The sequence below is a fragment of the Lactuca saligna genome, chromosome 5 (genome assembly GCF_052625555.1).
Source record: "Lactuca saligna cultivar CGN05327 chromosome 5, ASM5262555v1, whole genome shotgun sequence".
NCBI classification, from domain to species: domain Eukaryota; kingdom Viridiplantae; phylum Streptophyta; class Magnoliopsida; order Asterales; family Asteraceae; genus Lactuca; species Lactuca saligna.
The window spans coordinates 173,976,521-173,992,480 of NC_136421.1; positions in this window are offsets into that span (position 1 = coordinate 173,976,521).

The window sequence follows — 15,960 nt, forward strand, 5'->3', positions numbered from 1 at the left end:
TGGTTGTCATCCCCATTGTTGGACCTATAGAGACGACACGTCGCCCCCATAGCTACTTTTTTGCATTTTGCAGTTTCTCCTTCTAATGTAACACCAATTGCTTTCCCATCTTCAAACTCTACCGGTTTTTTTGAAAGTAATGGAATCTGTCAATGGAATTGGAATTTGACAAAGGGTATTTTGGTCTTTTGTAAAAAAAATGAAGAATGTAAAGGAATGAAATTGAATTCCCTTCACTCATGAAACATGGGGTTTGAAGGAATCTAACAAAATTGAATTCCATCCTTGGAATGGAATGGAATCTGGAATTCCAGTTCTGTGGATTACCTTGCTTTGTGGTTTGTTGAGGACGTAGGTGCCGCCATAGACTGCACTCAAACGAGCAAATGCTTGAAAATATTTATCAGATAAAGTTAAAATATTTTCAAATAGCAGATTAAATAATTAAATAAATGAATCTTTTGTTATTGATTATACCTGAGGTGATTCTCCTAGTCCATAGAGAGGGTAGATATATGGAGAACCTCCTGCAAACCTAGCTAATGACTCTGCATATAGCTATTCAGGAAATATAAAATACTCTCACACAATGAGAAAAAATAACATCACTGCCCTTTCGGAATATCAAAAATAGATGGATAACCATTTAGTGAACATCAAGTAAAAATGGCAATCACCTCGTTCCAGGACTACTCAGGTGGCTAGGTGGCTAAGTGACCGCAACTTCATTCGATTCTCCAATCCTATACACACCATAATTATGCAATTCAAAAGCATAATAAACAATTATGTATACAGGAATTGTATAAAAGCCAAGTACACACACAAGAATCGCATAAAAGGACACCGATAGTCAGAATTATAGGTTTTAGAAGATTAGCAAGTTGTACATACAACAAATTGACATGATTTCAGCTAACTTTGTTTAGATCACAGAGTTATCGAGATTTGTAAAAACAAATATGAGGTTCAACAATAATATAACTTACCTTGAACATACAATAACCTTGCTGCAGCCAAAGAAACCGTACAGAGCAAAATTGAAAACAAATCTCTATCGAATTTGAGTTTGTCGTCGTCATCATCTTTCACTTATATCCCAATTCCAGTTTAAATTACATAATTTCTAACATATACCTCAATTATAGGTTCAAACAGAGAATTACTAACCTGGTAGCCGGTGTAGGGCTTGTATTCAATAGTAATCGTAATTGGATGTCAAAAGGAAGCCGATAGTCCGAATCGGCAGCGTTGAAACTAATCGACGTTGTTGAGCGTAATGGTGGTGTTCGACAACTATCATGACAATCCATAGAGAGAGGAAGAAGATGCACTGGGAGTGGGAGGTGAGGAAGTCGCTGGTGGAGAAGATAATGGTCGAAATTCGGGAAAGGAGAATCTCCGATCGAGAGTGAGTGAGAGATAGAGACTAATGATTGAGTATGCGTGAACGAAACAAAAAGGTTGTTCTCCTATAGCCTTCCCCAAAACGCGCCTAATTTAGTTTCTTTCCCGCTTTAATATGGTGAGACGGCTGTAGCTGTAAAAGTAAAAAAAAAAAATTGTCAACTATATGGAGACGACATGTCATCCCTATAGGTTATCTATAGAGACGACATATGACGTCCCTGTAGACCTCGTCTCTATAAATGCTTATTCTTGTAGTGATTACAAACTAAAAAGACATATTCGACATCTCACAATAACATCCGAACCCCAACAATATATATATATATATATATATATATATATATATATATATATATATATATATATATATATATATATATAAAATAGAGGATGATCATTTGAAAACTTATAGTTTCATGAGAACCCGAGAACTAAAGGTGGAGCATTGGATCAAAAAATTTAATGGACTAGATCAAAAATGGCATATTTGTAATTATCGAAAATTTTAATGGTACCATTGACTTTTTAGATTAAATTACGAGGGTAATTATGGTATAGAAAATTTAAATACTTATTAATTAATCAAATTTAAAAATAAAAAAACAAGTTCCCTGTTAATGTAAAATCCCTAAATTAATCTTTCACTCTCTCGTCTCTTTTGCCTTCTCACGATTTCTTCAGTTGTTCACCGAATCCCTCCCTTCTCCATCGAGCACCTCCCTATTACCTCCGAAGATCACCTCTCTCCGCCCTCTGCCCTCCAACAACAACCCTACATTTGTTAATTACCACCACCTACATAAGCCATATCCCTTGACTGTTATCAAAATAAAAGATGAAGCTAATAGTTCAATCGCTAATTGATCAGTAAGGGCTCTAAAACGCCACCAAAACAATCGTCGGTGATGAAGGACACAAAGGAGTCTCAGGCGGAGAATGCACCATGTTTCCATTGGAGCTAATGTCATTCACGATCCTATTCTCCTATTTCTAGATGAGACGATGTCGGGCCTTAATTCCACCGGTGCTTACATGGTTGTTAAGGTGTTACAATGTATTGCACAAACTGGAAGCATCATCATAATGCCCTCGATTTGATGAAATACCAGGAAGTTCTCTAGGAGGAACCAAAAGCCTCATCGATTTGATGAACAGTCACCACAGATTTCAATCGGATGCACAAAATCGAGGTTAATCTTTCCTACCGACATTATAACCCACCGTATTGAATAACAACCAATGTTGATGCTTTGGATCAGTTTAACAGGAGGAGTGTAGAGGTAGGGTATCATTTTGATCTTTGAAATGTTAATTTGACTTTACATTTCTTTCTTTCTTTCTAAATTGTAATGTTTATTTATTCCTGTGACAACTCGATATTTCGAGGCAATATGATGGAACGCAAGTCAAATTTAGGTCAAAATTTAACTTTCCAAAAATCTTATTTGGATTAAATAAAGTAGTAGGAATCGTGTCAAGGTTTTCATACATATAAAGAACCCTAAAATCCGAGTTATAACGAAGAAGTTATGACCAATCGAAGATTCTCGGCAAAACCGGCAATACTGATAAACGTAAAACGCGAAGTTTCAATACAATAGTTTTTGGCCTTAGGTATCTAAATGAAAGTTTTAGATATCATCAAACCGTAAACGTACATAAAAAGAACGTCCAAATTTGACTTCGTATGAGGAAGTTGTGATTTTTCTAAGTTACAGATATAGCAGTAGACAGCTAAAAACTCGAAATAGAGATCGAGAGACTTTTGGCCGACACAATCTAAATGAGAATCGAAGGGCTCAACAATACTAGCGCAACGGTAAAAAGTCTGACGAAAACGGACGTCGGATGAAGAAGTTATGGAACTTTAACGGACTTTTCCTGTCCCGACCTATTAAATATATAATATTAAAAATAAAGTCAAAACTAGCCGACGGAGTCTAAACGAAAGTTGTAGATCGTAGTCTCACCTTCGCGTGGATATAAAGAACTTCGAAAACGGAGTTCGTATGAGAAAGGTATGAATTTTTGAAGTTTGTTAATTAATTTAAATATAAATTAAATTAAAGCTCGGTATTATCCGAAGAAGGAGTCAGCGGTCCGATCTCTCGTACGCCCAGCGTACCGTCGTACGCCCAACGTACTCAGATGCTAGGCTCCGGTTCGTCCACGTCGCTCCAATGTTTCGACCGAGGATGCGCTCATGCATGACGCATGAGTACGCAGCGCGTACTCTAGTACGCCCCGCGTAACGCAACCTCTCAGACCCCTATAAAAATGATGCGAGGGTGCCGGCCAAAATTGCTAATTTCCTTCCTTTCTTGCGCCGAAGCTCTGCGTTTCAACCCTCTGAATCATCCCAAAGGCCCGGTTTTCATATCCAAGGTGGGAAGAAAGTTTTACACTCTCGAGATTTCCCGAGAATCTCGAGAGATCCGCTTTCTCGAGTAGAAGTTCTGCTCGGTTTTCGTCAAGCTTTCTTCAATCAATCAGGTGAGTTCATACCCCTATAAAATACACTTTTAAATATTTTACAAATACTTTTATATGCTTTTAGGGGGGGGGGGGGGAATACAAGTTAAATACTCGATTATTGTCGTGTGTTATATAATAAAGTTCATTATACGCTTTTTATCAACGAAATCATATATGATTTATAAACTTTATAGGAAACTTTTGTATACAAAATGTATCACGATAACATCATAGCTTTTGAAATGATAAGTGTTGTTATATATATATATATATCAAACACTCTGCTTATACTGTATGTATATGCGTCCATCTTTGGTACTACAAACATACGATTATTTTGGCACGAAAAACATCAATATTTTGGGATACTTGTTGTTAATAAATCAATCACATGGGATTAATAACTAGTATACAAATGGATTTACTACAAGTTTAACAGTTTTACTAAACATATTACTTCAAATGAATTTCTTAAACGTTTTTACATGATTAAAGCTTTATTCAAACTATCTTACATACTGTAAGCTTCCTTTCAAACTCGGTTACAAAGGTGTTTTCAAACAGTGGTTTTCCGTGTACTGAAACTGTCTTATCAAACAAAATACTTTCAATCATTTTATAAACTGACATCAAGTCACAAATTCTTTATTAGACTTTTCAACGGTTTTACAAAACTTCTTTATGCTTTTATATTATAAATTGCATTCGTCTATATGTATAGTTATATAAGAAATGTTTAAAAGACTTAGGAAGGCTATCCACCCTATTTCCTTTTCCTCGATTTGGATGTGGTCTGGTAGGATATTGGGTACTCCTCCGAAGGTCGTTTAAATATTAGTTATATATCATGTATACATATATGGTCATAAATGTTCCATCAGTAAATTTAGTTCCGATACTCTTGGGTAGCAAGGGGTATAAACCTACTTGGACACTCATCAATTACATTCTAGTAAACTATTATAGGAATAGTTTAGAGTAAACAAAACATTTTCCCTACTACAAGAAATTACACCAGAGTCAGTTCATTCATGAGTCTAGACTACATGCTATATGAAAGAATTGTCTTACATGAATACTTATACATGAATACTTTACATAGACATTATATGTAAAATTACTATTACATGTTAGATATCTAGATACTGTTATATAGTTCGCCTTTCTATCTTTACCTTGTGATACAATCACATCATCGGCGAGATAGATTGGACTTTATATCCTAGTACTAAAGGATACTTTGAGGGACTAACCATTTCGAGAACCACTGTTAGCTACAGAGGTAAATGAACAATCTACGGATGTTTTAGGTTGATACCATCGCAGGTATACATAAGGGACTAACTATTCCTAAACCCGGCTGTTAGCAACAGAGGTAAATGAACAATCTACGGATGTTTTAGGTTGATACCATTTCAGGTATACTTAAGGGACTAACTAATAATAGTTAAACAAGGAAAAACCGTCACATTTTCAAGTGATGCGTACTTTCAAAACATTCGAGTCTTCGTAGAAGACTACTTTTATACTAGTAGGAAATAAGGGATTTTCTAGAGTTTTTCATACTTATACTAAATGTTTCATCAATCATTCACCAGTCTTTCATAACAACTATTCAAAGCAATGACATTAAATACTTATGAACTCACCAGCTTAAATGTGGACCTACACTTTCAAAATAACTTGTATTCTCAGGTTACAAAGAGACAGGTGTCGATGCAAGGTTTAGAGAAGATGGAGCAGTCAAGACTCGTCTTTTATTTTGATTAGTTATCTTGTTGTCTTGTACTATGAAAGAAAACAATTGTAATTAAAATTATACTATTAATGCAATGGATGATGTTGTTGCTTGTTTACCACTTTGCAATTGTTATGATGCATACATGACGTCCTCCGCCCCAGAACATTTCCGCCATTCTCGGTTTTGGGGTGTGACAGATTAGTATCAGAGCATTGTTTATAGTGAATTGAGTATATCAACCCATAAAAGATATACTAACTATAAATACAATGGGATTAAAAATACTCTGATTTAGAGTTTATACTTTAAATAATAAAATATTTAAGTAAGTATACGTGCCTGCATTCATACTAAAACAGTGTCACTAGGACAGTACAAAAGAATTACGATTGTTAAGAAACACAAGTGGGCTTAGAGACGTATGGTCAAAACTGGGAAGATATAGTCTGATCACCTATATTATCCGAGGGTTGACTAGCATGTACCTATGCTTAAATTGGGTAGTTGCAACAATGCAAAAATCTTACCAACCCTACCTCAATGAGAGCAATAGAACATAACATTAAAATTAAGATACTATAGGAGTATTTGGTGTTACTATAAGTACTTTATACTTGAGAACTAAAAACGGGATCTTCATCACTAAGTTGATAGTTGCTAAGTGGATACACTAAGGCTATATGTAATTAGGATGTTATAGACTTAGAATCTGTGAAAATTTTACTTCACCCCTATTCTGTGTGAATTACACATAGCTGGTATGCACTTCACAAATAGCGATGTAACTAATGAAGGTTTTCTAAATAATTATCTAGATAGTTCATCCAATAATTATTCTCTTACCCTTAAATTCTCGCATAGAAAACATAGCTGGACTCCATCCCCACGGCAACCAATACCTTCCGAACGAAGTCATAGCTGGTTGGTTTGGAGAAGAACCAGAGAATGATCATCCTATCCCTTTGAATGATCACCATGATGAAAACCTTTCAGACTATGCTAATTCCGAATCAGAGGTTGAGAACCTACCCTGAGTAACTCCCTTTCCAATTCCTAACCCTCGTCTGGCTTTTCATGGCCCGACGCCTATGTCGTTGGAATGCTTAGAAACATGGAACCAAGGACAATATCAGCCCATGCCATTTATTGGCGACCGAAACTATTACGACCTGAGCAATGGGGTCTCAGCACGCAGAATCTTGCCAATCTTGGTCCGCAGAGTGACCCGAAATGAGATTCAAGGCATAACAGCCCTACATCAGATTGCCGAAGTTGTCGCCGACGCAAGAATGCATACCCTCCGCACCATTCATCTAGAAGATGCTCACGGGAGATTAGAGAGAAAACCATGAGACCCTGCTGCAAGCACTAGCTGAAAACCAGAGCGAAAGTTATAGAGCTCCAAGTACCCCAGAGAGTGTACGAGAGATATCGGCTTGATATGGAATGTCAACTAACCGAAGTAAGGGTTCACCATGGGGGTGACTGTCGCCAGTAAGAGATACCTTACTTCCTTCTTTGTTTTAAAGAACCGTGTTCCTATCTATGTTCTGTGTAGTATTTTTATGTGACTACCTTGTACTATAAGTACTTTTCGTTAAGTCTTTATGCTGTCAAATACTTTTCTACTCCGAATATGATGTATGACCTACAACAAGGTCAATTTTCCCCAAACCTATTACATCTTAAACATCAATGATATCGAAAGTCGACTAACTTCCGTGTTACTCTTTGTTCAAATACCTTCATTTTACTACCGTTGGAGTCTATCTGAAACCCCATCTAGTCAAGTTATTGGACTATGGTAATTTAACTCCAAAATCATTTTCAAGCCTCTTTTAAAGGTTGGATCATTTTATCCACCAAACTATAATACCTCGGCTTGAACGATAAACGTTTAAAGACCATTCTACAAACATACTTCTACTCTGAACTAGGACTGCATCATAGGGATGTAGGTCAAACTATCATGAACATACTTTTAATCTGTACTAGGACTGCATCATAGAGATGTAGGTCAAAACTTCAAGAACATACTTCTACTCTTTACTTAAGCGATCAAAGTACATCCAGGTTCAACCATTCTCACTCACAAATTCATTTTCTTTCCATGTAACAGAATCATGTCGCCAAAGAAAAACGATCAACCCATCAACCAAACACCAACTCTTCAGATTGATGCAACTACCTTTCAAACTGCAGTCTCGGCTGCCGTGTCAGCTGTTCTGACCCACCTAAACGCTAACAACGCGAATGTTAGCGGGATTGTTAACAAAAAAACTCCAATACAAGTAACAATCAAATACCTCAACGGGCAACAAACAACCACGAAACCCCAAATCCCAAGCCCAAGAATAACAAACAAAAGTTCTGGGCTAAAGCTAAAGGAAAATCACCCCAAGGGACGAGCAAAAGACAACAACATGTGGCAACCTTCGCAGGCACGACATCTGTACATCCTACTACCATCCCTTCTGGTATCCCAATTGTCCCTACACCAGCTAGGCAGTATGCCGGAAACCTACCGAAATGCAATAAGTGCGGCTTCCATCATCGGGGTAGTTGTCGTCCGTTACACTGCTTTAAATGCAACAAGAACGGACATACTACCAATTGCTGCCAAACTCGGACCCAACACATTACTTCAAACACCAATGTCGAAATCTCTCGAATATACCATCTATGTGGCGTAATGGGACACTTCAAGAGGGACTGTCCAACAGAGAAGGACGACGGCGAATCCGGAGGAGTTTGACCTCAGAATGGAAAGAAGCAACGAAAGAACCTACTATAGTATACGTTCACTTCCAATCGTCAGTATTATGTATGTCTTTTTAAAACATGTTTAAAACTAGTGCAACTAGAGTCTTATCTTTTGCGGGATCCCGTCGGTATAGGGATGCTCGTACTGCGTATACTTACCTTTTATAGTATACCTTATTCGCAGCAATAGTCTTATAGTAGTCTAAAGTGTTGTAACTCTGTTGATGGTTGCATGGTTGTGTTTTGTCTGTAAACATCTTACGTTCAAATCTAATTTCTTTAAGTTTCCTTATGATTCCGACATTATCATATGACTTGATTCAATTTGATCCTCACAAAAACAGCTTCATACGTACATCTCTTCCTCCGAAATTTTCTTTCTAGCAAAGCCGTCATTCCAGAATACCAAAGTACTCGTGCATAGAGCACTCATTGTTTCTCATCCTTTCCGAAGAAAAATTCAACAAACCGCCACGAAGTACCACTCGTTTAGTACGTCAAGTTCAATCCAAAGACCCACAGTTTCAAGCCTATTTATATACGGCTCATATACCCGAGACTATGATTGATGAACCTGGTATGAGTTCTACTATGAACTCCAGGACGGAGACTTCCCAAGACTACGAGTGATCGTGCTGCCATGTAAATAAACTTAGAAGCCCATCGCATGCCCTTTCTGTCGATTGGGACAAGGAAGACAGATAGAACAAAAGTACCTATCCTTTTCCCTTAATTCATGAGTAACCATACCTTATTTTAGATCTTCACGACATCTAATCGACCACAAGGTTTTGACTTCATAATCAGTACGAATAGGTTGTGTTCTTATGCAAGAGGAACGGTCACTGCCTATACCTCAAGACAGCTTAAGACACAGGAAGTTAACTATACAACATATGATCTTGAGTCAGGAGCAGTGATAATCGCTCTGAAGATCTGGAGACACTACTTGTAGGGTACAAGGTGTACTAATTTCACAGTCCACAAAACATCCAACATACATTCGACCAAGAAGAGTTATCACACCAGTAAGGCAAACGAAAGAAACAAAGTCGTTCCCCGATAGTGGAAGGTTCACTGGAAGGCCATGTGAGGATTTGAATTCACTTAGGAACGCAAAGATCAAATTAAACTTCTATCCATAGCGTAGTATCAATTCTGCTTAAACTCTAATTTCGGTACGAAATTCCCTCTAACAGGGGGATGATGTGACAACTCGATATTTCGAGGCAATATGATGGAACGCAAGTCAAATTTAGGTCAAAATTTAACTTTCCAAAAATCTTATTTGGGTTAAATAAAGTAGTAGGAATCGTGTGAAGGTTTTCATACATATAAAGAACCCTAAAATCCGAGTTATAACGAAGAAGTTATGACCAATCGAAGATTCTCGGCAAAATCGACAATACTGATAAACGTAAAACGCGAAGTTTCAATACAATAGTTTTTGGCCTTAGGTATCTAAATGAAAGTTTTAGATATCATCAAACCGTAAACGTACATAAAAAGAACGTCCAAATCTGACTTCGTATGAGGAAGTTGTGATTTTTCTAAGTTACAGATATAACAGTAGATAGCTAAAAACTCGAAATAGAGATCGAGAGACTTTTGGCCGACACAATCTAAATGAGAATCGAAGGGCTCAACAATACTAGTGCAACGGTAAAAAGTCTGATGAAAACGGACGTCGGATGAAGAAGTTATGGAACTTTAACGGACTTTTCCTATCCCGACCTATTAAAAATATAATATTAAAAATAATTTAAAAACTAGCCGACGGAGTCTAAACGAAAGTTGTAGATCGTAGTCTCACCTTCGCGTGGATATAACGAACGTCGGAAACGGAGTTCGTATGAGAAAGATATGAATTTTTGAAGTTTGTCAATTAATTTAAGTATAAATTAAATTAAAGCCCGATATTATCCGAAGAAGGAGTCACCGGTCCGATCCGTCGTACGCCCATCGTACCGTTGTATGCCCAGCGTACTCGGATGCTAGGCTCCGGTTCGTCCACGTCGCTCGAATGTTCCGACCGAGGATGCGCTCATGCATGATGCATGAGTACGCAGCGCGTACTCTAGTACGCCCCACATAACGCAACCTCTCAGACCCCTATAAAAAGGATGCGAGGGTGCCGGCAAAAATTGCTAATTTCCTTCCTTTCTCGCGCCGAAGCTCTGCGTTTCAACCCTCGGAATCATCCCAAATGCCCGGTTTTCATATACAAGGTGGGAAGAAAGTTTTACACTCCCGAGACTCCCGAGATTTCCCGAGAATCTCGAGAGATCCGCTTTCTCGAGTAGAAGTTCTGCTCAGTTTTCGTCACGCTTTCTTCAATCAATCAGGTGAGTTCATACCCCTATAAACTACACTTTTAAATGTTTTACAAATACTTTTATATGCTTTTAAGGGGGGGAATACAAGTTAAATACTCGATTATTGTCGTGTGTTATATAATAAAGTTCATTATACGCTTTTTATCAACGAAATCATAAGTGATTTATAAACTTTATAGGAAACTTTTTGTAAACAAAATGTATCACGATAACATCATAGCTTTTGAAATGAAAAGTGTTTTTATATATATATATATATATATATATATATATATATATATATATATATATATATATATATATATAAATCAAACACTCTGCTTATACTGTATGTATATGTGTCCATCTTTGGTACTAAAAACATACGATTATTTTGGCACGAAAAACATCAATATTTTGGGATACTTGTTGTTAATAAATCAAGCATATGGGATTTATAACTAGTATACAAATGGATTTACTACAAGTTTAACAGTTTTACTAAACATATTACTTTAAATGACTTTCTTAAACGTTTTTACATGATTAAAGCTCGTTATCAAACTATCTTACATACTGTAAGCTTCCTTTCAAACTCGGTTACAAAGCTGTTTTCAAACAGTGGTTTTCCGTGTACTGAAACTGTCTTATCAAACAAAATACTTTCAATCATTTTATAAACTGACATCAAGTCACAAATTCTTTATTAGACTTTTCAACGGTTTTACAAAACTTTTTTATGCTTTTATATTACAAATTTCATGCCTCTATATGTATAGTTATATAAGAAATGTTTAAAAGACTTAAGAAGGCTATCCACCCTATTTCTTTTTCCTCGATTTGGATGTGGTCTGGTGGGATATTGGGTACTCCTCCGAAGGTCGTTTAAATATTAGTTATATATCATGTATACATGTATGGTCATAAATGTTCCATCAGTAAATTTAGTTCCGATACTCTTGGGTAGCAAGGGGTATAAACCTACTTGGACACTCATCAATTACATTCTAGTAAACTATTATAGGAATAGTTTAGAGTAAACAAAACATTTTCCCTACTACAAGAAATTACACTAGAGTCAGTTCATTCATGAGTCTAGACTACATGCTCTATGAAAGAATTGTCTTACATGAATACTTATACATGAATACTTTACATAGACATTATATGGCAAATTACTATTACATGTTAGATATCTAGATACTGTTATATAGTTCGCCTTTCTATCTTTACCTTGTGATACAATCACATCATCGACGAGATAGATTGGACTTTATATCCTAGTACTAAAGGATACTTTGAGGGACTAACCATTCCGAGAACCACTATTAGCTACAGAGGTAAATGAACAATCTACGGATGTTTTAGGTTGATACCATTGCAGGTATACATAAGGGACTAACTGTTCCTAAACCCGACTGTTAGCAACAGAGGTAAATGAACAATCTACGGATGTTTTAGGTTGATACCATTTCAGGTATACTTAAGGGACTAACTAATAATAGTTAAACAGGGAAAAACCGTCACATTTTCAAGTGATGCGTACTTTCAAAACATTCGAGTCTTGGTAGAAGACTACTTTTATACTAGTAGGAAATAAGGGATTTTCTAGAGTTTTTCATACTTATACTAAATGTTTCATCAATCATTCACCAGTCTTTCATAACAACTATTCAAAGCAATGACATTAAATACTTATGAACTCACCAGCTTAAATGCTGACCTACACTTTCAAAATAATTGTATTCTCAGGTTACAAATAGACAGGTGCCGATGCAAGGTTTAGAGAAGACGGAGCAGTCAAGACTCGTCTTTTATTTTGATTAGTTATCTTGTTGTCTTGTACTATGAAAGAAAACAATTGTAATTAAAATTATACTATTAATGCAATGGATGATGTTGTTGCTTGTTTACCACTTTGCAATTGTTGTGATGCATACATGACATCCTCCGCCCCAGAACATTTCCGCCGTTCTCGGTTTTGGGGTGTGACAATTCCATTCCAGACTGATGAAAATTTGAGGTTGATAATAACATCGTTGCCTGAGGCTGTTGAAGCCTGTGTAGATGCTGAAAGACATGAGTTTGATCCTTCACTACAACAGACACTACTGAGAGCTGCAAGCTATGGGCAAGAGTTTTGTAGGTAAGTTTTTCATTTGTTGGTAGAAGATATATATTGTGATAATATTGGATATGGTTAACAATCATCTATATATTTGATTTGTCCACTTGATGTTTAAAGGTTTGAAATAAGGTTATTGACTGCGAGTGAAGTCTTTCATGTAACATATGTTGGTCTAAAACTAGTAATCTTCTTTTTGCCATAATGTTAAGCTTTCTTTAAGAGTTTAGAGAAGCTGATAATGTTAAGCTTATAAATGGTGGTGATGGTTTTCAGTTTTTCTAATTTTTGGTCAACGTTAAGACCAAGGACAAAATGATAGTTTTTAGTTGATTAAGTAAGATGTTGATGGTGTTATTTGCGTATCATCTACACATGAATCTGAAAATTATGCTTTTACTGTTACAGTGGGGAATGAGACCAGTTGATCATATAATTTGCTATTTTATCAGTTATTAGAGTATATATATATATATATATATATATATATATATATATATATATATATATATATATATATATATATATATATATACTAAGGGACATGATCGACTAATTGGTTTTAATTAAATGTGTTGGCTTTGTAGTGGTTTATTGGGGATCAATGAGAAAATTGTTTTATGTTTTTATCTATATTATTCTGTGTTACTTTTTGGTTAATGCATTTAAGGAGTGAAATCGATTGGATCCTCTTTACAATCTACACTATCAAGATTTAGTTTTATATCTTTTAATACTTACTCATTTGAAGTTTATAAAAATTAATGTTGTAAATAAATTGCTTTTCTACAGTTGGAATGGAAAAATTGAGTGGGTTTCTAAACTTGCAACTGTAGCAGCACAAGAGAAAGCTTGATCGATGTGAAGCTTTATTGAATTGTGTATCTTCTCTACAGGTAAATATCTACATTTTAAATTGTTAAAAAAGTTTAATAAAACTATAAAGGAACAATATTTACATATTAATATTAGCCCCACCACTTTTTAGTAAAGCATAATAGTAACTTTTACATATTAATATTACCTATACAATGTTAATCAACTTATACATGAATGTGATAAAAATTGCAGCTCATTTGTTCATAAAATTATAGTTTATCTATTAGCTAATTAACCACATCTGATTTGTGGTAGTTACTTCAGTATTGAGCTTCATGAATCACTTAGTGGTTTACATGTGAATCACTTGTGATTTACATGTGAATCATATGTAATTCATATGATTTACATGTGAACCACTTGTGATTTACATGTGAATAACATGTAATTCACATGTAAACATCTTTTTTTTCTAATCATATACTTTATTTTAATTTGTTTCCTTTTAGTAATAAATCACAAGTGAATTACATATGATTTACATGGAAGTCACATGTAAATCACAATATCACGTGATTCGCATATAAATCACATGTGATTCACATGTATATCACATGTACTTCACATATGAATCACATGTGATTCAGATGTAAATCACAATTACACATGATTCACATGTAATTCACATACGAATAAGATGTAATTCAAATGTAAACCATGAGTTGGTCACATATGAATTACATTTGATTTGAAACGCCCGTAGATCCGGGCTAGTCAATTTTGAGACAATAAGTGTCGAAAATGACTTTTTGATAAAGGATTATTTTGAATAAATAATCTTAACCAAGTTTTAGAATATGTCTCAAGGTTTCCGTACATATAAAGAACGCCGGAATCCGAGTTATGACGAAGAAGGTATGACCCGTCGAAGTTTCGCGACGGAACCGGCTCGGCATCGGGAAGCGTAAATAGTGAATTTATGATAGAGCGAGATTTAGCCTTAGCAATCTAAACAAAAGTCGTAGAAGATGTTAAACTAAGAACATCGATAAAAAAACGCCCAAATCTGACTTCGTATGAAGAAGTTATGATTTTTCGAAGTTTCAGATTAGCAGTGTACAACCCGAAATTTGAATATTAGATCGAGTGATTTTTAGCCGACACGACCTAAAGGAGAATCGAATATCTCGGTAAGAGTAGCGTAACGAGAAAAATATGGGCGAAAACGGATGTCGGATGAAGAAGTTTTGAGGATTTAACGGACCAATCCTGTCCCGGCCTGTTAATAATATAACATTTAAAATAGAGTCAAAACTAGCCGATGGATTCTAAACAAAAGTTGTAGAGTACGTTCCCACCTTTGCGTGGATATAAAGAATGTCGAAAACGGAGTTCGTACACGAAAGTTACGAATTTTTAAAGTTTAAACTCGAATTTGCGAAGCTGTTGCTAGATACGATGACGTGGCCAAATCTCAGCCGTCGCTTGTTGAGAACGGTCTCGCTTCGGATGAAGGGCGCATCAACCTCGCATTACGCCCAACGTCCGAGCTCGGGAACACGCCGCGTACGCCTTACACTCCTCGGTCCAGCTTGACCCACGTCGCCCCGTCCGAAGCTTGCCACCTGTCTGCCTTATTCGGAGCTACGCCCTGCGTAGAGCTTCTGAACGCCCAACGTAGCGAGGCCCTCGCGACTATAAAAGGAGGCCGAGGCTGCCTCCATTGTCACACCAAAAATCACTTCTCTCTCTAATTTCTTTCTCTCTCTAGCTCCCCAAACCACCCCTAAACCCTAGGAAACCTCGTTAGCTCCCAAGGGAAGCCCCGAGGCTCCCGGAGTCCCGAGAAAAAGAGTCTTTCGGTTTTGAAACGCTGCTCCAATTAAGTTTTGATTTTCGATAAAATTCGCTGTAAGTGTGCTACGCTTACGCGATTTTTAATATAGCTTTCAAATAATTATAGGAATGTTATTTGGTCCTTAAAATAATTATTTGGGCTATTATTATGAGTTATATTAAGTGTTATTAACGCTTATATAATAATAATAGTCAGACTAATTAATTTGTTGCGGTTATCGTTGTACTAAACCCTCGTTGTACTAAACCCTAGTGGTATTGGTACTAGGTTTTATCGAATGAAATTGTTTTGAGAGTATCGAAGCGCTGTCCGAGTGCTGAGTCACCACCTTTCAGGTGAATGCATAGTTCCCTTTCATCTCACACATAGATATGAAGTATTTTATATAAACTACATGCTATGTGTGCATATTATCTGAATACTTGTTGTCTATGCTGGATGAACGTTTTATACA